The sequence below is a fragment of the Canis aureus genome, chromosome 32, assembly GCF_053574225.1.
Source record: "Canis aureus isolate CA01 chromosome 32, VMU_Caureus_v.1.0, whole genome shotgun sequence".
In the NCBI taxonomy this organism is placed as follows: domain Eukaryota; kingdom Metazoa; phylum Chordata; class Mammalia; order Carnivora; family Canidae; genus Canis; species Canis aureus.
Window position 1 is genome coordinate 36806185 of NC_135642.1, and position 22221 is coordinate 36828405.

At 47.4% G+C, this 22221-nt stretch overlaps 1 long non-coding RNA gene across 2 annotated transcripts; it reads left to right on the top strand.

Annotated features, from left to right (window-relative positions):
* Positions 1–41: 41 nt before the first annotated feature.
* Positions 42–21499, top strand: LOC144303440 (uncharacterized). 2 transcript variants are annotated; one of them, XR_013370496.1, is made up of 5 exons: positions 42–309; positions 1022–1365; positions 10181–10351; positions 10863–10916; positions 21373–21499. It is a non-coding gene; the product is annotated as an uncharacterized LOC144303440 (long non-coding RNA). The 2 variants fall into 2 exon arrangements; XR_013370495.1 differs by having other exon boundaries at positions 10870–10916.
* Positions 21500–22221: the final 722 nt, after the last annotated feature.

Consider the following 22221-nt stretch of genomic DNA (forward strand, 5'->3'; position numbering starts at 1 on the left):
AGGTCACCAGTGGAATGTGCTCTGAGCCTACTAACTGTAAAAATATGCGGACTTATAGATACAGCAAGAGCCTATATAACACCTCACATCACAAAGAACGATCCCTTCAGAGAAGTGCCGCATTGAAATAACAGTCATGAGGCCGCCTTCTGAGATAAATGCTGGAGTTTGGCTCTAAATGCCAACATCCTTAGCTAATCTAAGTAATGCATGCGCAGGAAGAATTTGGTGGCCGGGAGCCCAAGTGGAGTTGTATAAAGAACTCTTAAGAGCAGCTAGTAACCTCTGAGCAGTAGGCCCAAGTGCATGGTGGGAAATGTAACATTTAATCAAATCTGGGGGGAGAGGGGGTGCGGAGAGGGCTGGGAGGTTGTTGGGGGGGTGGTGCTTGGGTCTTGGCGAGAGGCAGGCTGCTGAGGGGCCTCTGGCAGGGTCTCCACCATACCACAGATGGTTTACATCTCTGTGGTTCATTTGTTCTGAGTGAGATTAGCCCCCTCTGAGTCAGGAGACCCGGATCAGAAGGTCTACCATCCTCTCATTAAAGAGGCCAGGAGGGGCTCAGCCAAAAAATTAGGGGGAACGATATAGCTCTTACCAGGAAGGGAGGCAGCCTCTTACCTCTGAGAGGATAACCCTGTTTTTTTTTTAAGATTTTGATTATTCATGAAAGACACACAAAGAGAAGCAGAGACACAGGCAGAGGGAAAAGCAGGCTGATGCAGGACTCGATCCCAGGACCCCAGGATTAGGATCTGAGCAAAAGGCAGACGCTCAACTACTGAGCCACACAGGCGTCCCACTCTGTGATTTTTTTTTTTTTGAACTGGAAAATTCTTCCAGAGGTCACTTCATCCACTCCTTACCTCCCCACTACCATCTCCAACTCTCACTTAATAGTGGTGGAAACTGAGGCCCAGAGAGGGGAAACAGAGTTCCCAACATCACACAGCGGCTTAGGGGTCCTGGGAGATCTTCTCCAATCCAAATCACCCATGGTCCCCACCCTGTTATTTTACAGACATGGATACTGAGGCTCAGGGAAAGTGACCAACTCAATTTCAGGACTGAAGTGGGAGGAGTAGTGAGATTCCTGGTCCAAACTCAGGGAGTCTTGACCACCCCAGGTCAGCCTCTCCTCAGCCAAGAGTGATGATTGACAAAGGCCTCTGTCCTGTTCCGGCTCCCTGGGTCTCTCTGCAGCTGTTAGCAGCTGGGGAAGGAATCCCTGAGGACTGGGAGTGCTCTGCTGCCCACACTGGGCCAGACGTCTGCCCTTGAACCAATCAGCTGTGGCCAGGAGGCAGGGCAACTACAGATGATGGCAGCTCTTTCAATAAAGCAAGTGGATGGAGCCAAAGGGAGGTAATTTCAGAAGAGGGGATACTGAGCAGATGATTTCCATGGACATGTACTGCAGTCTCTTGACCTCGACTCTCCTCATCTGTAAAATGGGGACAGCAACTGTGCCCACGCTATAGGGCTGTTATGAAGAGTAAACAGCACAACATATACAAAGTCTGCTTTATGGACACACCTAATACCTATTAGTTCCTCTCTCCCTTCATGTTTTCAGGAGCATTTCTAAAACTGGAAGCCATCCCTATACCAAATATGCTAAAAGAGAAAGTGAAAATGTGGCTTGAAAACTCCAGTTTGAAGAAGGGAAGTGGCATGATCTAGTTTTTAATTTTTAAAGATCCCTCTGGAGGCTGGGTGGCACAGGATGGGGAAAGGAGGCAGGGCTGGAAGCAGGGAGAATGGAGCCTCTACCGTAGTCCAGGCCCAAGAGGCCTGTGGCTCTGTGCGGGGGAGGCGGGGCAGAGATGGCAAGTACAGTTGATAGCACTTGAATGTCAGGAGTAAATGGCAAGAGCAAGTCCATAAACTGTCCCAGTTTGGGGCTTCACTAATTACTTTCAAAAGTTTTATCTTCAGCTTCTTTTCCCTAAGTGGTTTACTGACTGATTCTTTTTTATTCTTTTAATATATATCGTGCTTATTCATTTCTTTTTTAAGAGGGGGAAGGGGCAGAGGGAGAGAGAGAGAATCTTAAGCCACTCCACATCCAGCAGGGAGCCTGCCGCGGGGCTCAATCCCACAACCCTGAGATCAGGACCTGAGCTGGAATCGAGAGCCGGATGCTTAACTGACGGAGCCACCCACATGCCCCTATTTGTGCTCATTTTTGAAGAACCAACCTTTGCACATGATACAAAATCAAGATATAAAAGGTATACAGTGGAGACCCTCCTTCACCTAACCACCAGGTCCCCTCTCTGGAAGCAACCCAAGTTATGAATATAATGTATTCAGGGATATTCTATGCATGTAGAAGCAAATAAATATATACGGATGCACATATATGGATGACCCAGACCCACAAACATAGATCTATTTCCCCCTTTTTATATTGTGTATGTGATATATTATACACATTTTTCTGCACCTTGATTTTTCTACTTGAGAACATATCTTGAAGAGTATCCTGTCTTAATTATATAACAAATTTCCCTCAAACGTAGTGGCTTACCCCAACCACACTTCTACCTCTATTTTTGTGGGTCAGGAGCCTGAGCAAGGCTAAACTGGGTCATTCACTCCAAGTCCCTCACGGATTGTCATCAAGGGGCTAGTTCCTGGACACCTGGGTGGCTCAGTGGTTGAGCGTCTGCCCCGGGCTTGGGTCATGATCCCAGAGTTCTGGGATGGAGTCCTGCTTCTGGCTCCCCACAGGGAGCCTGCTTCTCCCTCTGCCTCTCTGTCTCTCTCTGCCTCTGTGTCTCTCATGAATAAATAAATAAAATCTTTAAAAGAAGTTGAGGGGGGGTTGGTGCCATCTACAGTCATCTCAAGTCTCCACTGTCATCAGATGCCAAGCTCACTTATGAGGTTGTTGGCAAGAGTCAGTTCCTTGGGAGCTGTTGGAACTGGCCACATGGGCCCTCCAGCGTGGCAGCGCACTGAGAAGGAAGAGCGTAGGCAAGTCGGAAGTCCTAGGCTTTTAGAGCCTAATCTTGGAAGTGATGTTCATCACTTCTGCATAATTTAGTTGTTAGGAGAAGGCATGAGGCTGCATCCCACCTCCGCCCCAGCCACAACACACATGCACACACATTCCCACCCGTGAGGAGGGGATCGCAGAGAATGTAAATAAATGCCAGGAGGTGGGGATCACTGGGAGCTATTACAAAAGCTGCAGACCGAGTTCGTAGCAGTACCTACAGAAGGCATGAGCAGGCTGTCCCAACTTCCCATCATTCGGATGGGCCCTTGTCCCTTTAACCAGGCTCTTCTGATGGGTTGACGGGCGACGTAATGTCTTTCACCCCCACTGGTTAAGCTCACGGCAGCTGGCATCTTGTGTACGCGGTGCGTGTAGCCGGCACTCAGCGGATCCTGTGCTTTGCTGGGTGTGTGTGGGGGGTAGAGAAAGTTTCTCAGCTCTGTCTCAGTCAAGAGTGCACTGGGGCAATAAACTGTTGCTTGCTCTTTATGAAACTGTGGGTGCTTTGCACAGACGTTTTGGAAGATTTGGGAGACTGCAATCTAGAGGACTGCAGAAAGCGCATGCAGACAGGGTTGTCTCCCAGAAGAAAAGTTGTGAAAAGGGCCTGGGCCAGGCGGGGCTGGACACACATCACACGTACACGAGATCCTGGCCTGGACTGATCTTGGGCCATTCTGCATTTCTGTATTGTCCTGCCATTCACAGAGAGCAAGACGATGGCCTTAGGAGGAGGGAAAATTTCACCAAAGGGAAGTTCCCAGTGCCGGAGGAAGAGTGTCCTGGAGGAGAAATTAAGGACTCAGGATGTGGGCCTTTGGGATGACAGAGAAGTTTCTCTCTCTGTTCCCTGTCTTTTCTGTTTTAAGAAGGTGGAGTCTGGGGGCACATGGGTGGCTCAATGGTTGAGCGTCTTCCTTTGGCTCAGGTCGTGATCCTGGGGCCCTGGGATGGAGTGCCATATCGGGTTCCCTGGGGAAAGCCTGCTTCTCCCTCTGTCTCTCTGTCTCTCATGAATAAATAAATAAGATCTTTTTTTTAAAAAAAAGGTTGAATCTTCCCTATAAGGGAAGACATATTCCATGCAACTCTAGAGATAGAGCTGGGTTAGACCTGGCCATGTGGAGCAAGCCGAGGCTGAACAAATAGGTAGCCCTCTGACATTACCTGGGGACCAGCGTGGGATGTGTGGGCTCTGAGAAAAAAAACACACACGAATCAAGGTTGTGAGTATTGCTCTGTTTTACTCTTTTTCTGTGGCCCCCAAATCTTGTCAGCCAGTGCTAGAAGCTGGACCTGGTATCTGTTAAGTGTGATGCATTGAGAAAAGGGCCCTAGCCATGCTTGGAGTTGAGTGGCTAAGATGAGGCCAGAGTGGAGGCACAGGGGTGACAGCTGCCTGTAGAGGCCATCTCCCCCAAAGTGGGAGTCCTAGGGGGTGTGGGACCTATTGAGGAGGCTGGAGGAGAAGCTCTGGGGCTGGGGTAGCCTAGCACTGAGGAGCTCTTCAAAATAGCTCTGGATACTCTGCAGGCGCTGAGCTCTCATGAGGGCCAGTAGGGTTCAAAGTAATTGTAACTGGAGTCTTTAATGGACTAAGACAGTTTATTATCATTGGCTGGGGGAGCCTGACATAGCCATTGTCTTAGATGTTGTAGTAGAAAAATAGATAATACGAATAATCTAGTGTGTCAATGTTTTAATAGAGCTTTTCACTTTACAAAGCATTTCTACACGTGCCATCTCTAGTTGATCCTCACATAATCCTATAAGATATGTAGAACATGTGTGAGATTAACTGTTTATTCATTACGGGGATGAGCCATATGAAACTCCCTATTTATAGGTCAAACATGGTTGAATGTTGACAATGTATATGGTTCAGCCTAATAGTATTATACAAACATAACTATAATTATTATAAATAACTACAATAATAGCACTTTTTTCTTAAGTGTCTGAAATATTGCTAAGCTCTTAGCATGTTTTACCTCATTCAGTTCTCAAGAGAACTCTATCAAGTGGGCACTAGGGTGGTTAGGGCAGTGTGCCTCCCGGGTCCCCCGTAAGGCCCTCACATCCATTCCCAGCTGCTGGGAATATTGGCTACTGATGGCTCACATCTCCTTCCCTCACCGGGAACTGTCCTTGACTATAAAGTTGCTGCCTCCACCAAGGTGAGGCCCAGCCTCAGAGGGCAGCCCATGACTGGCTGCTGTGGGAATGTGAAGGCCTGGCCTCCTTGCCTCATTTTGGGACCCTCTGAAGGGCCATCCCAGCTCAGAGCTCCCTGTAGGATCAGCTGAGGTCACAGCTGCACCCCCACTGGGGGTCAGTTTTCTCTTAGTCCTGTCCTCTTGCTTACTAATGGGTGTGTCTCTCAAGAGCACTGCCTGATGAACCTTCTGCAGACACTTCTCCAACTCAGAGTCTGCTTTCCGGGAACCTAAACCAAGACAGTTGGTGCCAGAGGTAGTCCTAGGAAGTGGAAGTGGGCAATGGGAAATGGGTCATTTGCCATCTGGCTGTCGGTGAAGACCCCATCACTGGTCTAGAAGGAAGGTTGGTCCCTGGCATGCTCTAACTGCAGGATTATCAAAACTCATGGAGAGTGGGGCACCTGGATGGCTCAGTTGGTTAAGCATCTGTCTTTGGCTCAGGTCATGATGCTGGGGTCCTGGGGTTAAGCCTCATGTCAGGTTCCCTGCTCAGCAAGGAGTCTGCTTCTGCCTCTCCCTCTGCCCTTCCCCCTGCTTGTGCTCTCTCTCTCAAATAAATAAATAAAATCTTTAAAAAAAAAAAAACCTCACGGCTAGTGAGCTAGGGTAGGAGATGGGTGGAGGGAGTCACAGTGGTTGGTGCAGCGTCTCTGGAAGTTGAGGAAGTAGTGAGGGAAGGACTGAGGAAATGAATGATTGAAGCTGAGACCACAGATTTGCTAAAGAGGGATAATGACCATCTCAAAGTGGAAAATCACCAAGGCCAAGGCAAAAGCCAGAGGGCCTCTGGGGCCACATTTAAGGACATGCCTCCCACAGCAGGAGGACCAGGCTTAGGACTTTATGGTAAGAGTTGCAGAGGTCCAGAGAAGGTGGGATTCTTAGTCCTGACAGGCTTTGTGCCAAGATGAGAGCCTGTTAGGAAAGAGGTGGGATCTGATACTCAGGTTGGGGATAGTAGATGCAGTTGAGAATAGTTTTTTTTTTTTTTTTTAATATTTATTTATTTGAGAGAGAGAGACAGAGCAAGAGCACTAGCCGGAGGGGAAAGAAACTCAGGCAGACTCTATGCTCCACGTGGAACCTGATGTGGGGCTGGATCTCAGGACCCTGAGATCATGACCTGAGCTGAAACCAGGTGTCAGACACTCAATGGACTGCGCCACTCAGGTGCTCCTGCAGTTGACAAGCTTGAACTCAGATTTTTCTGGACCCACTGGGCCTGCAGAAGTGGACTACTTCTTGTTGACCAAGAGTGGTCCCTCTTTTAGGGAGAGGGTGTACAGTTTTAAATGAGGCAAGTGCCCTACAAGTTAATGCCTGTCTCCCTCAGAACCTGCCTCCACCTCTTTCTGACTATCTGGTGGACACCAAGAGTCAAATCCCAACTGTGTGGGGCCTGCTAGGGGAGGAGCTACTGGATCTCAGATACCTCCGGGGCAGGAAGTAGGCACAGCATTGAATCCTGAGGGGTCAGATCAAGAGAAGCGGAAAAGAGAGCTGGGTAAGAGCAGGTGTTGATAGGAAATACACTCCTGTGATGCAGGATTTAACACCTGGCAAGGAACCTAGGAGACGGTGCTAACATGCCTTAAAGATGGATTTTAGAAGCTTCAGGAAAAGTAGTGTTCTACGTGAAGCAGAAATGTTAGAATGGCCATGGCAGATAGTGGAAGAAGTCAAAAGGCTTAGAGAAGCAGGCAAGCTGGAGTGTGTGCAGCACAGAGGGCCAGGAAAACCCACCTGCCGGGATCCCTGGGTGGCTCAGCAGTTTGGTGCCTGCCTTCAGCCCAGGGCGTGATCCTGGGATCCTGGGATCGAGTCCCACGTCGGGCTCCCTGCATGGAGCCTGCTTCTCCCTCTGCTTGTTTCTCCCTCCGCCTGTGTCTCTGCCTCTCTCTCTCTCTGTCTCTCATGAATAAATAAATAAATAAATAAAATCTTAAAAAAAAAAACAAAAAAACCCCACCTGCCTGCTGTTCGGGGGGAGGCTCTAGAGAACACTATTTATTGAAGCAATGAGGAATGAGCTGGTGAGGGGGAGTACCTGCTTTCCTGACAGTAGGAGATGCTGTTGCACAACTGGGCTGCTACCCACGGGGATTTTGGGGCCCTAAAATAAGAGAGATCAGGCGGTGGTGCCTAAACTTTAGAACCTAGGTAGGTGTGATCACTGCAATGAACAGCAAAATCAGAGTGGCAGTCAGGAGGGCCTGACCCATAGAAGCTCTGGAGATGATAACAGAACACAGTGTTCTGGGGCACCTGGGTGGCTCAGCGGTTGAGCATCTGCCTTCGGCTCAGGTCGTGATCCCAGGGTCCTGGGATCAAGCTCCACATCGGGCTCCCCACAGGGAGCCTGCTTCTCTCTCTGCCTCTCTCTGTGTGTCTCTCATGAATAAATAAATAAGATCTTAAAAAAAAAAAAGAACACAATGTTCCTAGAGGCAAGATAGATGAGTGGCCAACAGTGTATTGCCTACTTCAGACAATCAGAAGAAGTCAAGGATGGATTATTAGGGGCTACGGTGCCCACCTCCAGTAAAGGTCACCATTCCTTACCCAATTTCTGGACCTGAGCCATTGATTGAAGATCCGCAACATTATAGCGAGTGTATTTGGTAGTATCATCCCCAGCCCTTTTCAATAAAGAATCCATGGCCATTACTTGTGTAACTAAGCATGAGAAAGGGTGACTACCAAGGAATTTGAAGAATATTGGCCACAGAATCTGAACTGACACTGACATTTGGTGACCCAAAGTGCCATTATGCGCCACCCCGGTGCCATTGGAGTGAGGAGTATGGGAGCCAGGAAATAATGGAGACCTGGACTGCCTGGAGCTCACAGTGAATTCACTGGGGTCCCTGGGTACACTGGGCTTATATCCCTGTGACCGAGTGTATAACTGAAATGGACACACTTGGTAGTTGGTAGATCCCCAATGTTGTTGGTTCCTTGACCTGTGGAATAAGAGTTAGTGTAGTAAGGAAATCCAATTGGAAGTCTATACCCTGCCCTTTCTCCCTGGCCAGGACAGTAAATCAGATTCATGACTGTATCCAGGGGGAACGGCAGCAATCAGTGCCATTTGCAAGGAAGAAACAATGCAAGGATGGTGGTTTCCATCACGTTCCCGTCTAACTTCCCAGCCTGGCCCCCTACTAAACTGTATAAAATGGCTGATGAGAGTAAGCTACCACAGATTTAACCAAGTCGTAGCCCTGATTGTTGGTGTTGTGCTAAGTATGCTATTTTTGCCGGAGGAGATCAACTCAGCCTCCGGTACATGGTGCACGATTGCGATCTGTTTATTGCCTTCTTTCCTATATCAGAAAGGAGAATCAAAAGCAGTTCACATTTTCATGGAGCAGAGAACAGGATACACGGGCGTCTTGCATCAGGGTTATGTTAACTCTGTCTGCTACCCCTAATGTAGTCTGAAGGGGCCTAGACCATCTGAGCAGTTCTGTAGACTATCACATTAGTGTACCGTAGCAATGACGTCATGTCAATGAGGCCAAAGGAGCAAGAAGGGATAAGTATGATGAATTCACACTAGAGGATGGGAAATAAATCCTACCCAGATTTAAGGCCAAGACAGGTCAGTGAGGCGTATCGAGGTTCAGTGGCCTGGAGACATCCCTTCCAGAGTTGCCAATGTCAAGGACAACTGCTGGGATGTTGCCAGCACAAGTGAGTCTGAGCTTGCCTGAAACTGCCCGCCCCCCCCCCCCCCCCCAGCTGCAGCTGATATCACAGGCAGGTGGAAGGGATGAGACCAGGGGGCACTAGAGATGTCTATCTCATTTTACAGATGAGGCAACTAGGTCTCAGAGAGGTTAAATAAATTATGCCCAAACACAGAGCTGGCAAGTGCTGGATCTAGGATTAAAATCTGACTCTGACTTCAAAGCTTATATTCTTTAATGTGCTGTATAGCTAAGGAGCCTGGGAACAGAGAGATCAGATGGCCTCTTATTATGCATTGGGTTCCGGGGAAGCAGGCTCTGATGCCCACATGCAGGAAGTTCATTGGGAAGTGCTCTCAGGAGCAGCACAGGGGGGTGGGGTGGGGGTGGGGATTGGGGGGGTGGCGCCAGGGTAAAAGGCAGGACTGAGTGGACGGGTGCAGAGGGAGGCTGGACTAGATGCACCACTGGATAGGCCTCACACAATCCCACAGGTTGCTCTGGAGCTGGGGCAGCTCTGTATATTCCAGCAGGGAGACAGCCTTTGGGCTGCCCCAGGACAACGAGGTCACCTTCAGGGAGGTGGGGCCTTACAGCCCCCAGGAGACTCAGCTGAGGGCTGTTGGGCTGTAGCACTTCCAGCTGCTGGGGGAACACCCTTTCAGCCCTGAAGGGGGCTCTGCATGCTGCACCACAGCCTCCACTACACTTCCCTGGGTCCCTACCTCTGGTTGGGGGGGAGGGAACAGGAAGGTAGAGGCACCTGATCCAAACCTAACAAGGCTAGCCCTGTTTTTCCAGCGCTGTAATGGGCTTCCCTATCTCAGAGGCAGGACCCAGACCAGGGATGTTGATTGGGGAGAACAGTACCTCACACTCGACCGAATCAGGAGGTGCTGTTAAATAAGAATCTCATTGGCATCTGAGAAAAGAGAAGACCTCGATCATTCAAAAATGTGTACCGGGCGCTCACCATATGCCAAGCTCTGCTCCAAGTGGTAGAGAAACAAGAAGAGAGTGAACAGGGGTGCCTGGGTGGCTCAGTCAGTTAAACACCTGCCTTCGGCTCCTGGGATGGAGCCCTGCAGCGCATTGGGTTCCCTGCTTAGTAGGGAGCCTGCTTCTCCCTCTCCCTCTACCTGCTACTCCTCTCTCTTTCTCTGCTTGTGCTCTCTTTCTCTGTCAAATAAATAAATAAAATCTTTAAAAAAAAAAAAAAAAAAAGGAAGAGGAAGAAAGTGAACAAAACTCCCGCCCTATAGGGCTTCTTTTCTATGGAACAGGACAACGGGGAAGCCCTGGTCCTCCAGAGCGTCAAGCGGATTTGCCTTCTTGAGAGGAGGAGAAGCAAACTACTTTCTTGTCCTGCCTGCATTAAAAGCCTACAAGAAAAGAACCCTCCGTTCATTTCTCACCTTGATTATCAGCCATACGTATGAGTAAGGGAGGGCTGGTAACAGTTATCACCGCCGCCCCCCAGGGTGGGAGGAGTACGATGCAGGCGTGAACTGGGGAAGGAAAAGGAAGCCTTGACTTCAGCTTCATGCCCCCGCTCCCCACCCGTCCCCCCACTGCCTTATTTGCTGGGGAGCCCAGGGGACCTCTGTGCAGGGCTGCGGCTGGCCCAGACAGCCCCAGCTCTCGCCTGGGCCCTGGCTGCAGGTTTGCAACAGCCATGGGCAAGTCCCTGCCCTGTCTCCTCTGGTCCTTCCTCCCAGGGACTCCCCTCTTTGTCCACAGAGAAGGGGGCAGCGGGTACCTGGAGGCTCCCTTCAATGGGGCACATGTCGGGGAGTTTGGCGGGGAATAAAAGAGTCATTTTACAGACAGTTTTTACTCCATATAGGTCTGCACGACTCGAATGTTTTATAACACGTGTGATTTGTAGACTGCACGTTAGCTGTTGCTGTTTCTTTATTTTCTCTTTCCTTTTTGTTTTATGAGATTGCAGAAAGAAGATGCTGGCTGGCAATCCAGGTCTGGCTGGAGACTTCTCGAGTAAGGACTTCTTCTTCTTTTTCTTATTTTTTTTTTTAAGATTTTATTTATTTATTCATGAGAGACACAGAGACACAGGCAGAGGGAGGAGCAGGCTCTCCACAGGGACTCGATCCCAGGACCCCGGGATCACAACCTGAGCCAAAGGCAGATGCTCAACCACTAAGCCACCCAGGTGCACCTTGAGTAAGGACTCCTAGGCCAGCACCTGCCTTTGGCCAAACTGTGAGGGTGGTGAGGCTGCCCATAGGAATGGAGGCCTCTCTTCCTGGGTTCTCTTTTGTGGCCACACCTCCTCCCCCTGGCTGCAGCCCCTTCTACTGAATGGTTCTGGTTCTGATTGTGGGTCATCCTGATGAGGACAAAGGTCTCTCCAGATGGTCTTTTTATCCCTTGGGGCCTTTGTGCCTTATGGTGGACCTTCTTACTCAAGGTGATAGGCTCTGTGTCCTGAGAAGGAGACACTCAGTGCAGCAGGTGACAGTAGTGACCCGGATCACTATGATCAAAGATCATAGGCTTTGAGGACAAGCAAGGATGGATTTGAGGTTCCATTCTACTACTCGTTGTATAGATAAGAGGAATGGGACAGGGGGTACAGAGGGAGGGAAGCCCACCACCACCATCAAGCCATAGACTCCCAGGGGCTGCAGTTGAGTTCAAAGCCAGCCCTGTTCCCTGTGCCTTTACACTCACGGTACACTCTACCTAGAGATGACCTGTGAGTCCCTGGGGGGAACAGCCAGGCTTGCTTTGGAGTCAAGTTGGAGGATCTGCAGTGAATAGCTGCAAATTGCTCCTGCTTGCTCAGCATCCAATGTCTACTTTTCTGGTGGCAGCACACCTTTGCCTTAGCAACTGACCCCTCTTTCATTTGCCATGGTTTTGGTGGGGTTGCCCATCTGCCGCCTCCCCTGGCCAGAAGATGAGCCATGCCACCTCAGTGATGCCACCAGATATTCCTCCCAGGAAGTTGGATCTTGAGCAAATGATACAGACACAGAAAGTGTTTGGGGCCAATTTATCCTAGTTCTGGTGACTTCCCTCTGGGGTCTGATTCCCAGAGTCCTGGAACTGAGTTCTTCTGAGCTGTAGCTTTTCCTTCAGTTCTCTGTTTGAAGAGCTTGCCAAGTAAATGACCCAGAGTCAATTTCTGTTGCTCATCACCTAAGATTCCTGCCTAATATGGCACCCATGCCTCCTAGGTCTCAAGCCCCATTTTCTCCCCAAGGGCTCAGGGACCATTTCAATTTGTGCGCATGTGTGGTCTTACTAATTCTGGCTGTGTTTTGTTTAGGCTGTGGATGTGGCATGGGCAAGGGTGGAGCAGGCCGGGTTGGGTTTTAAGTACCAGGAGAGGGGTGTAGGGTCAGCTAGATTCATATCCCAGTCCCTGAGCCATGCTGTCAGACTGAGACTGCACAGTTTGGGGAAGGGGGCCTGTGGCAGATACAGGCAGAGCCTGAAACCACAGGCTGAGCACACCGCATCTTCCGGAAGCACCGATCTGAAGATTTTATGGGGGTGGGCGAGACATGGTTTAAAAAAAAAATTAAATTAAATACATATATATTTTGGCGTAGAATATAAGAATCTGCAGGAATTTTTATGAGAACACAAATGTGTTCTAAGAAATTTCTGACTGGCGGGGTTCCAAGTCCATATGCATATCTAAACCTCTTGGCAGTACACATTCCTCTCTGCAACTATAAAGAGTTCTTTGGTAGAAATTTAGAGAAACACAGACCAACGGTGTGGGGAGCCTTGATTAAACCGTACAGGCTACTCTAATCCAGGTCCCCTTCTCTGCCCCCAGATTCCCTTCAGGCTTGGGCTACAAGTGGGGGGCCTCTCAGAGTCCTGTTAGCCCCGACATCTTTTCACAGACTCCAATTACTGCTACCTTGTTAAAAATGGGCAACCTTGTTAAAAAATCATTCACCAAAGAAACACAGTTCCACCCTCCACTTCCATGAGTAAATTCAAGGAAGCTTAACATCAGTGAGGTGGGTCTTAGGATGAAGGATGTCGGGAAATAAAACCCAAATCTCTCTTTTGTTGTGCCTGAGATTCTAAATTAATAGATTCCTATTATATTCTGGGCATTTTCTACATTTAATAATTACAACCACAAGGCAAAGAGAGTTATTATTCTCGTGGTATGGGTGAAGATACTGGGGCTCATTGAGGCTGAGTAAGTAACCCAAGGTCATATGGCTAATTAGGCCATTTTTCTTAAATATAGTTCCTGTTCCATCTCCTCTTTCTAGAGTACGCTCATGGCCCAAATGGGAAACAAAGTAAATTCACAAAACTCTAGTCTGAATGGGTTCATTGTCTGCTGCCTTCCTCCTGATGGGAGGCCTCTGCTTACCAAGAGGATCCTGGCCACCTGGGCTGGGGGTGCTGGAGAAAGGCACAGGGAGGAGGGGGCCTGAAGATAATCCCCCCAGTGACCCTGTACCGTAGAGGTTAAGATCATAGGCTTTGAGACAAGCAAGGATGGATTTGAGATTCCATTCTACTACTCATTGTATAGATAAGAGGAATGGGACAGGGGGTACAGAGGGAGGGAAGCCCACCACCACCATCAATCCATAGACTCCCAGGGGCTGCAACTGAGTTCAAAGCCAGCCCTGTTCCCTGTGCCTTTACAAAGAGGAATGGCAGCTGCTACACCTGCCACATCTGCATTCAGCAGAATGTTGCCAGTTACAGAGAAGCTGATAGCAAGGAGCTGCGGCTGGGCCTGGCAGTCTAGCCTTGACCAAACCCACTGCCTGGCCACTCACTCTCATGACTTCATCCTGATTCAAAGTGTCCATCCTGCAGACATTCCTGCCTCTCCCCTGACACCACTGACTTGGGAACCCAGCGTGGGGCCAGGACTGCAGGACACCTTTACTTGCTCCAGGGTTGGAGTCCATGTAGTGACAGCCCCTTGCTGAGGTCCCTATAGTGGTGAGAGTGTTGTCTCTTGCTGTCAGCTTTCCCAGGATGTCCTGTGCAGCAGGGGCTGACAACACTGTGCTCAGGCCACTGGAGCGGGCGTCCCTTACAGCTAGGCCCTAAATACTTTGACCCTAAACATGGGGGATCTGGGGAACACAGTACCCTCTTCATGAAGAATCTGTAGTTGGTTACTTTACTGCTAAGTTCAAATTTGTTTTTATTTTTTTAGAGAAAGCATGCAAGTCAGGGGAAGGGGGGAGTGACAGAGGGAGAGGGAGAGAATCTCAAGTAGACTCTCAGCAGAGCTCAGACCCCAACACAAGGATCAATCTCATGACCCTGAGACCATGACCTGAGCTGAAATCAAGAGTGGGACGCTTGGGATCCCTGGGTGGCACAGCGGTTTGGCGCCTGCCTTTGGCCCAGGGTGCGATCCTGGAGACCCAGGATCGAATCCCACGTCAGGCTCCCGGTGCATGGAGCCTGCTTCTCCCTCTGCCTATGTCTCTGCCTCTCTCTCCCTCTCTCTCTGTATGACTATCATAAATAAATTTAAAAAAAAAAAATTAAAAAAAAAAAAAAGAGTGGGATGCTTAACCCACTGAGCCACCCAGGCGTCCCTGCCAAATTTAAAATTTGTTTTAAACTTCCTTTTGGTGGCTCAGTGGTTGAGTGTCTGCCTGTGGTTTAGGTCATGATCCTGGGGTACTGGGATCAAGTCCCACACCAGGCTTCGCTCAGGGAGCCTGCTTCTCCCTCTGCCTGTGTCTCTATCTCTCTCTGTGTGTCTCTCATGAATAAATAAATAAATGAAATCTTAAAAAACAACAACAACAACAACTTCCTTTCCATTATATGTTTCTTTTAAGGGAAGAAATCCCATTGTGCCATGTAACACTGATCACTTTATGCTGTGCAGAGGATCCCACCAAGGAATATTCAGGCCCCGGAGGAATCACTAGGGTTTCTGCTGCTGGAGGGCAGGGTCTCCGCCTTAGATGTACAGATGTTCCAGCTTCAAGTGGCCATTCAGGAGGGTCTAGTTCAGCCCAGGGAGGGAAAAGCGCTTATCCAAGACACCTTGGCGGGCCCGTCCTGTGCTGATGGAATGGCCCACAGAGGGAGGAGCTGTGACCATGCTTCTCACAACTGCAGGTTTGCACCCAGCACAAGGCCTTGCTCATGGTTGGCTCTCAAAAATTTGTGATGAACAAGTGGAGGAAGAAGTGAACGGACCAGCCAGGCCCTGGGGACTGTTCTCCTGTCTTTCCATTAAGGCCTTGACCTGGCCTTGTCTCTCAAAGAGCTGCTTTGATAGGAGACTGAGGCCAAATGAATGGCCAGGTGGCAGCTGAGCCCCTCCCCAGCTTGAGCTCGGCATCCCCATAATCTAGCACAGTAGCCTTTGTGGAAATGATGCACAGAGGAAGTTGCCCAGTGATTGGATTTGTTGAATGGTTGCGTGGATACGATGCCCTGTCCTTCTAGCTATTTCTCTACTTGGAGAGTGTGGAAGGAGTTGTCTCACCTGGATCTCCCTAAAGCAGACCTAAGAGAAGGGTTTGGGGGTAATTATTTGTTTAGGAGGTAAGCCCAGGAATTCAAGGTGAGAGAGTGGGGCAGTGAGACAGGAGGGCAGGAAAGTCACAACTTTATTAGGGCCATCGATGAGCAGGTTGTTTCTTTGGACCACTAGGGTCAGTCACCCCGGGGACACTCTGAGGCTGTTGGCCATCAACTGGATGAGGTTTAAACCTGGGGCTATTAATTTTCTACACTTTGGGCCTGTCCCACGCTCCTGCTACAGGGGAAGCCCTCAGGCAGAGAGAAGCAGGCTTTGAGTAGAACCAAGTGGCAGGAACTGTCCACCACTGCTGTGGGTGGCCTCCAGGGTGGGCCATGGGGATCCAGGCAGGGCGCTGACACTGTCTGATGGAGGAATGTCTGCACTGTCATCCCCACCCCATCACCACCAGCCCAGCTGTTGGCAGGTGCAGCCCCCCAAAGGCAGCAAAGCTATCTAATAAGCATAGCCCGAGTCTGTGACCTTGGCCCCACCCCAGCCAGATTGCCATCTTCCTATAAATAGTTCCAGAAGGCCCTGTTGAGTTGATGGTCCCCACTGCTCTAAGGGGCTGGTGAATGATGATGACAAAGCACTTTGTCCTTTATGTGCTTTCCAGTGGGTGGGGATGCCAGGCACCAGGTGGGAAGCACTCCCCCAGCGTACACTGCTGAGTGTGAATGTCTGTCACTGACGCACTGGGTCACCATGAACAAATCACTTGGCCTCTCTGGGCCTTAGGTGGCTTATCTAAAAGTAATTGTTGTGAGTCATTACAGCTGCAATGCACTTTACAGTTTGCAAATGGTGCTCATTCACTCATTGGGAGTCTCATAGCTTCCCTGTAGACTCATGGCTGGTATTTTTAACCTTATTTTTGAATTGAATCTGAGATCCAGAGAGGGCTAGGGTGATCTAGGGTCACACAGCTAAGAGTGCCAGCACAATGGCTTTCTTGTGTTCTTCTTTAGCTTGTATAAACAGTCCTCCAGAGCCCCTCTTTTGTGAACCATGGTGAAGGAAATAGAGACGTGATGCCACGGTGAATGACATGGTGACACCTGATGGAGAATAATCCATTACCTTTAAAAACATTTTCTCCAACCTTAGTGGAAGCATTCATTTTTCCATTTGTTCATTTATCCACGCATCCATCCACGGAAGAACATTTTCTGAGGCCTCACATAGGTACCAGGCATGATGAAAACAATGAGGGGTAAAGAGAAGAACCAGCCAAGAGTCTTGCCCTTGACAAACTCACAGGTGTAGGAAGACAGACTCTGGGACCCAACATGGGCAAAAGGTCACTTCTCTATCCTTTTACTTTGCAGAAGTTTTCCACTCTTCCAACAGTTCTCGTGGAAAAAACAAATCCCTATAAGAAGACATCTAAAGGAGGTGGGGGGGGGCGCCCACAGGGTGGGCTTTTGAACACAGACTTTAGCAACTCCCAGTTGTGTGGAGGGTCGTGTGTGCATGTGTCCTCGTGTGCACAGGAGTCGGGGGTGTGTGCGCCTGTGCTGGTTCTCGAAGATCTGAATCCCTCCCACCGCATTCCCCATCCCGTCTCCCCAGTCACAGGAACTTTGTAATCACATCCAGGCTGGGACTTAACCAAACACAGCATTTCTCCACCCTCTGCAACCTCTTTGTTTGATCTTCCCCCTGGAGACACAGGTCATGAGGAAGAGAAGGGGGAGGGGGGGCAGCAAACTGCAGGGAGTGTGTGTGGAGGAGCTTCCTCGGGATCTTCTTTTAATTCAGGAACTGAAAACAAGATGCCCCATTCCCAAAGCCTCCCGAGTGAATGCCACCCTGCATCAAAGGAGCTCAGCCCCAAGGACTCCAGAGCAGTGGCCACCTTGGAGGTCGCTAGTGCAGCCACTCAGTTTACAGACCCCAGAAAGGGGCACTAACTTCTTTGATGTCACAGGGCAGCAAGGATAAGCTTTGCCTAAGGCAGCCACTCACAGAGCATGATTTCGCTTCAGAGGCTTCCCCATCATTTTCTGATGAACCTAAAACTCTTTGCAGGGGACCCCGCCTTCTGTATCACCATCAGAAATCAGCTTACCCAGCAAAGGCACCAAGGGAGGGAGCGTGGTAATGGAGATCACGTTTGCAAGGGCATGGATGGCTGCTATCATGGTGTTGTGACACCTAGAGGTTTAGATAGGGGGGCAGAGAAGGGGGGATCTAGAAGGGTGCGGGATCTGCTGGGCCCAGGTGACTAGGGCTCAGTCTGGAAGGAGGAAGGCACAGGACTGGGAGGCGTAAGGCCTCAAAGGAAAAACATGACAGCTGCTTTGTTGGCTCTGGGTCCTAGGCCTGATTTCTTCCTTCCTCTGGGAAGGAAGCTGTGAGCTTTCCAGAGTGTCAAATCACTCTTGGAAGCTAATCCTGTTGCCTTCTAGAGAGAATGTGTTTTAGATTTATTTTCAAACTGCATCGCGAGGTACCAGCAGGGTCATTCATTTCAGCTACCTGGGCCTGGTGGGTGCCTCCAGTGTGCACACCCAGAGCAGCGCTGCCTTCCTGTAGCCCTGTGGGAGATGAGGTCTTTCTCAGGGTGAGGTTTCTGTTTTGTCTTGTTTTGTTTTTTAATAATTTAAGCTCCCTGCTTTATGTACCTAACCTCTCCATATTTTCCAAGTGAAGATAGTTCTACCGGCATTTTACGTTCTCCGAGTGTGTTGTAATTGTTGTTTATAATTTAAATGTAATCTCTTTCTTTACTGTTTTTAATTACTTAAGAAATACATACTCGCTGTAAAGGAGTCAAAAAATAGAAAGGTATATAAAGTGAAAAGTAAACATTTTATCACTTTCTACTGCTACCAGTAGCCACTGTTAGCATTTTGGTGTGTATCTTGGGTTTTTTGTTAGTTTGTTTATTTTTTGGCTGCTGCTTCTTCTTTTAACAGAAAAGAGAATTATATGCTATGGTCAGCAGCTCTCCGAGGGTGGTCTGATGAATCCCTGAAGGTCCCTGAGACCATTTCAGAGGGTCTGCAATGCCAAAACAATGTTTAATAATAATACTAAAGCATGATTTGCCTTTTCTCCCAGTGTTGACCTTGGCATTGATGTGACAAAAAGCAAAAGTGAGTAAAACAGCCAGTACGTGAGAGCTTGTAACACCAAACTGTCCTAGTGGTCACTGTAACCCTTCACCACGACACACTCAGAATAACAGAAATGCCAGTTTCTTTAGGAATGTCTTTGAAAGCCGTAAGATGATTCATTTTATTAAATCTCGACCCTGGAGTACTTGTCTTTTTTTTTAAGATTCTGTATAGGGCGATGAGAAGTACACACCAGGCACTTCGGCTGCATTCCACAGTACAATGATCGTCTGGGGAGTAGGGCGTCAGCAATTGTTTGACTTGCAAACTGAATTCAACTGGTTTTTTCAAGGAACACCATTTTTGCTTGAAGTAATGACTAACAGGCAATCTATGGTGATTCAGATTTGGGGATTTTTCAGACATTTTCTCAAAAAGGAATGAAATGAGCCTGTCCCTTCAAAGAAAACTGTTTATTACTAATGATGAAATGCAAACTTTCAAGCAAAAGTTAAATTTTAAAAAGGGAGGGATTATTCACTACATGGGCAGTTCTCAAATACTCCAAGACTCATATTTGCCACTGTGAGCTGCACGGCTTTCCAACACTTAAAAGACGAGTGATGAGCTTTGTGGTGATAGTAACAAATGGGATTTTTTGATATTGTTAATAAAATGGTTAATATCAGGGATGCCTGGCTGGCTCAATGGTTGAGTGTCTGCTTTTTCCTCAGGGAGTAATCCTGGGGTCCTGGGATTGAGCCCCACATGGGGTCCCCGCAGGGAGCCTGCTTCTCTCTCTGCCTGTGTCTTTGCCTCTCTCTCTGTGTCTCATGAATAAATAAATAAAATCTTTTTTAAAAATGGTCAATATTAGAAAGGTCTGTATAACTCAGTGAACTGATATTTTTCAAGTGACGAGTGTTACAAAATCATGCATGGGGAAAATAATCATTCGAATTGGAAGACGGAGTAAGGGATTTTAACGTAACGGAGTAGGAAAAGCTCAATGATGGGGTTTCAGAATCCACACGGCAACTAACCTTTGAGAAATCACCACTTGCTGAATTTGGGTGAACTATTTGAGGAGAATATCCACGATGATCTGAAAAGGCTATTAAAACAATCTTCCCTTTTTTCAACTGCATATGTATATGAGGCTGGATTTTCTTCCTGTACTTCAACCAGCACAACATATCACAACAGATTGAATGCAGAAGCAGATCTGAGAATATAGCTATCTTCTATTTTTTTTTTATTAGAAAGAGAAAGGGGGGGACAGAATATAGCTATCTTGGGCAGCCCAAGTGGCTCAGAGGTTTAGCACTGCCTTCAGCCCAGGGGGTGATCCTGGAGACCCCGGATGGAGTCCCACGTGGGGCTCCCTGCATGGAGCCTACTTCTCCCTCTGTCTATGTCTCTGCCTCTCTCTCTGTGTGTGTCTCTTATGAATAAGTAAATTAAAAAATCTTAAAAAAAAAGAATATAGCTATTTTCTATTAAGGTGACATTAAATACATTTGCAGACGTGTAAGACAATGCCAGCCTTCTCACTAAATTATGTCTTGATATGATTCATTTTCATTAAAAGGATGTAACTAGGTGAACATGTAATGAGTTCATCATTATTGTTACTTTTTTTTTAGTATGTATGTATGTATGTATGTATTTAAGTAATCTCTACACCCAATGTGGAACTTGAACTCACCACCCCAAGATCAAGAGTCAAAAAAAAAAAAAAAAAAAAGGAGTTGCCGGCTCTACAGACTGAGCCAGTTAGACACTTCTCATTACTTTAAATAATTAGTAAGTACATTTTAAAAGTGTCTTAGCTGGAGGGTATTATGCTGAGTGAAGTAAGCTGGAGGGTATTATGCTGAGTGAAGTAAGTCAGTCGGAGAAGGACAAACATTATATGTTCTCATTCATTTGGGGAATATAAATAATAGTGAAAGGGAAAATAAGGGAAGGGAGAAGAAATGTGTGGGAAATATCAGAAAGGGAGACAGAACGTAAAGACTGCTAACTCTGGGAAACGAACTAGGGGTGGTAGAAGGGGAGGAGGGCGGGGGGTGGGAGTGAATGGGTGACGGGCACTGGGTGTTATTCTGTATGTTAGTAAATTGAACACCAATAAAAAAAAAAAAAATAGAAAAAAAAAAAAAAAAAAAAAAAAAAAATAAAAGTGTCTTAGTAGTTGGGTTGTTTTTTTTTTTTATATAAAGATTTCATTGATTTATTTGAGAGAGAAAGAGAGAGAGCATGAGCAGTGGCAGGGAGGCAGAGGGAGAGGGAGAAGCAGGCTCTCTGCTGAGCAAGGAGCCCAACTCGAGGCTCCATCCCAGGACCCCGGGATCACGACCTGAGCCTAAGGCAGACGCTTAACCAGCTGAGACACTCAGACGCCCCTAAATGTCTTAGTTTGAATTTCTAATGGGTGAACAGCAATAGACCTAACATATATAATAAAAATTCTTTGGGATCCTCATTAATTTGTAAGAATATAAAAAAGCCCTGAGACAAAAAAGTTTGAGAACTGCTGTTCTACAGATTTTTCCATACTTGCTCATCCTTGCATGCCAATAAACACAGGTTTATCTCTCTCCTTTTAGCTATTGCACTTTTCTCATAATTTACTTAACCAGCCTGCTTTTGATGGACATTTAGATTGGTTATAATTTTTCATTAATATTTGTAATGAATGATGAATACTGTTTGTACTTATGTCTTATACATGTTTGCAAGTATTTTTGTAAGTCAAACTCCTAAAATAACTATTGAATCAGAGACATGTACGTTTACAAAATTAGTAGACACATCCAAATTATATTCTGAAAAGATCATATCATCTTAAGCTTTTATCAAAAATTTGCAGGGGGCACCCAGGCAGCTCCATCGCTTAAGCATCCAACTCTTGGTCTTGCTCAGTTGATCAGCTCTGATCTCACATAGTGAGTTAAAGCCCTGCATTGAACCCAGCATGGAGCCTACTTAAAAAAAAAAAAAAAAAAAAAAAAGTGTGAGTATCCTCTTTCTTGTCTTTTTAAAGGAAGTATTTTATGTTTATTCCTTCCCTTATTTTTTGACTATTTTTTGCCTTGGAAAGGATCAGAGTGGGCCTACAATGAAAGCCAGAAAAGAGGATAAATGAACCAAAGCCAGGTAAGCAGTGGGACTGGGCAGGAAGGTGGGTAGATTTATACTAGAAATCTATATAAATCTATATAAGTGAAAGACACCGTAGCAAAGCACTAAATTTTGCTCTGTCCTACCCGGCAACTCAGGCAAAAAAGAAACATGGTAATTTATATATCTTGCTTTATCCAATAGCAGGAAGTCAATGAACACCCAGAGAGAGAGAAAGAGAGATCTATTCTTAACCCTCAATGCTGAGTATCTCCTCATAGGGATTTTTTCCCCCTTTTTAATCTTTAGAGTTTCATTTTACTTTGGTTTATTCGATTTTATCGAGTAGACAATACATTTGTATGGCTTAAAAACCTTAACAATATAAGAAAGTACACACTACAAAGCCTCACGTTTATTCCACCCCCATCCTCCCTATTCCGCTTGTCCAAGAGGTATCTGTTTTTATTTACCCTTTCACTGTTTTTGGGTTTTTTTTTTTAAGTAAAGGGATAGAAGTTTATTAAGTAGAGATACAGAGAAGGCTTTCAGAAGTGAGAGGGGTCCTGACAGGGTTGTCCCCTTTCACTAGTTTTGT